We start from the raw sequence: 3582 nt of genomic DNA on the forward strand, positions 1-3582 counted from the left end.
CTTCTGCAAACTGTGTTGTGGTGAACGTGCAGGTGTCATGAAAGGCAGCGAGCTGAGCCGAGCCTCGCTCTGATTCATGCTTCACTAATTGGAATCTGATTACCAGGGTGAATTGGCCTGGAAATGAAATGCAACAGCAAATAAATTAAAGAGAGAATAAATGCTCATTGAGTTTGAACTCATTCAAACTCATTAACCGTAGAGGTGTGGAGGTTATTTTTTTTAAACATGTTTTTATTTTTACAGAGGACTTTGTAATTGCAGCTGTGTGACAAGGTCCAGTGGAACATCTGATCAGGACCCAGAGTGGAGCAAGAACACATTTATTCTGTTTGAGGCGTCTACTGGATAAAATATTTTAAGTTAGTAACTACACATAATATAAACTGTTAAATCTCAATTTTCTATTGGCTACTTTTTTTAAATGTTATTATATGTTATATATTAATGAATGTGTATTATAATATATTTTTTATATTTTCACACAATGATGTAAGACAAACCTAACAAATGACGACAACAACGCAAAACATTCAATTGAGATACATGATGGACTGTGACTGGCAGAGGGATTTGGCCACAAGATAAATTAGAAAAAAGTGCACATCAGTATTTAGATTGAGAAATCAGCTCATAGTGTGAATGTATGACTTTTTTGAACAAAAAGCAAGGTAAGACCATTTCTGTTTCTGTATTCTACGCCAATTAAGTTCTGCTTTTCATCACTTTTCACACAATATAAATTGGTGGGAATTTTTCATTAAAAGCCAATTTGTTTAATTAATCATGAGCAAAATCTTATACTATGGATTTTCAATAAATAAATAGTATTCAAAAAACTAGAAATTCCAAATGAGATATACAAGGAAAATATTAGATATACACAAAAGACAAGATATTTTCATTTTACTCTCAGGTGTATATTGTATTGTAATATATTTCATGAGATATTTGACATATCGCAGTAACATTACAAGTCGATACACCACATTGACGGGAGATCCCAAAGTGTTTGGAACGTTATTGTGGCTCTCTGCACACGGCGTGGTACTACAGGCCTCTCAAATAAACCCAGGCCTTACACTGAAGCTGTGCTAAAAATGCACATAATCAGGAGTTGTAGGCCACATTCCCGCATTCTTCAGGCCTCTATAAAACAGAATTACGGAGTTATGTCTGGGACACAAAACCCAAATAGGGCGTTGCATGCATGCATACGAGGTGAGGTGCTTGTCACAGTTCACACAGGTGCATGCAGGGAGAACGTGCGCTGCGTTGAAATACACAACATGTTAATTAGGGTCCAGCTCATGGCGTAAAACAAACGCGTCTGTCAAGAGTGAGGAAGGACCCGCAAACAATTGCAAAAACACCCTAAACTTTAATGGATTTCTCACCTGCGCCCCACACAGCTGCACCGTGTGCGACTACGCATTCAACAATGTCTCCTTCCTTTTAAGGGGAAGCAGGCGAGCGTTTTACAAATTCAAACAAAAATGTGACAGTCTGTGGACACCTTCCCCCGGCGGGAAAACAGAACAGCAACATAATCTTCTTTCAAATAAATCAAGTGTGGAAAGAGCATTAATTGGAAATTCATTAAAAATTCAGACTCATCGGCAGGTGCGCAAATAAAGGATTAGGTAGACATCAATTATACCACATAAGAGTACCATTTAATTGCAGTTCCTGGATTGATTTAGAGAGGGAGACAATCAGGCTCCATGCAGTAAGGCTGATTGCTCATTTTCTGGAAAAATAATGAGGAAAAGACCTCACTAGGTAATACTGTGTCCACAGCTGCAGACTCATATGTGCATACAAATAGAGCAGTGTGTTTCAGCGAGCACACACACACAACTGCACATTTCCACACAACTAAATGACCATAAATACATTTATAAAACGCACACACATACAGCACATCTATATATACATGAAAATAGACATTACATACATTAAAGTTTGTTATTCCCATGTGTGTTGGTGGAGAGGTCCTTAAGCACCGAAATGTTGTGCTGTTTTGACTCAAGTTTCTGGATCCTCAGCGTCTCCGCTGTGCTCCTGATTACCGCATTATGGCATCTGCTTAATTAGCTTGGCTTGTGTCATATGTTGCTCACGAGGGGGTGTTAAAAAGTGTCCTTCCCCAGCGCTCATTATCTTCCTGGATTCATGTGATGTATAATCTCTCCTGACAGACATCCATATTGTCACGCGGACAGCTGTCAGCAAAGCACGCTCGTACGGCGTCCCACCTCGCGAAAAGCACGAGGAAATCGGTTAAGAGAGACAAATGGCGTATATTTTGAAACCAACAAAATAATTGTTTGTTTTACTCACAATTCTATGCGTCTAAATTTCAGAACGGAATTTTACGGTAGAACTTGTTTAGGGATGCTGGTAAGATACATATTGGTTTTAAAGGTAATAGGTCAAAATAAAGGAAAATCACAGGTATGATGCTGTCTATCTATGTACATTTGTTGACATGAACTGGACCCATTTTTACTACAGTATGTAGGCTAGATGCCTACTAAATAATTGTATATCGTTATTTTAACGCCTAGGTCGTTCTTTATGCCTATTAACACACTAGTTTGACCCAACTACACAGGTATTGTAGGTATTTGTATCTCCTGTGCTATTGGAAAAGGTATCATCAGCTGTGTGTGCCCGCCATTTGTATTGAACACATAGTTCTTGCAGAATATACATATAAAACAAAGTACTTAAATGATAGTAATCAGAGATAAAGGTGAAAAACTTGACCGTGGCTAACATTATGCATTTTCTACCTCCAAAGAGCGAGTGCCAAGAAATGCATATAAAACTGAAATAAATGGCTACAGATGCACGGACTTGCCCTAAAAGAGGTTTGCTTACTCTGTGATCTCATTCTTAAATGAAACCAATTTGCCTCGAAATTGGTTCTAAGGCCTAATGCAGAGCTCTGTACATCAGCTCCACCGCACACACAACACACAACACACACACACACACAACCACACACACACACACACACACACACACACACACACACACACACACACACACACACACACACACACACACACACACAGAGTTAGCTTTGACAAACACTTTCACAGTCATACTGCTTCCACCCCTTCGCTCACTGCAAATCATGTTTGACTTTGAAGTGCTAATTTTGGAAGTTTAGCCAATTTTTATTTGCTGCTTTGAAATGTATCCCCTAAGCTGCTGCACCAGCAATGAAATATACAGACCTTTACAATGAGGGATAAGTGACCAAAATGAGAAGCGCCTGGTTTTCTCCTCCACATTATATAACTATGAATAATCCCCACATAGCATTTTCGCTTTAACCATCACCGACTCAATTTATATTCAAAAATATTATGCAGACTTCTGACTTTTTGACTCATTCCTTGATCTCTACCTACATTCGGAACTCATTTTGACACATCTACCATGCCAATGACAGATATGAAACCCAGAGGATCTGGGCGGTATACCTGTGTTCTTATGCTGCTTGCTTATTGTTTGTGGAAATAAACATCTGTCTTGGGAAACTGTATGTATACAATAAATGTATAATCG

Source organism: Zeus faber, assembly GCF_960531495.2.
Source record: "Zeus faber genome assembly, chromosome: 3".
Classification (NCBI taxonomy): Eukaryota; Metazoa; Chordata; class Actinopteri; order Zeiformes; family Zeidae; genus Zeus; species Zeus faber.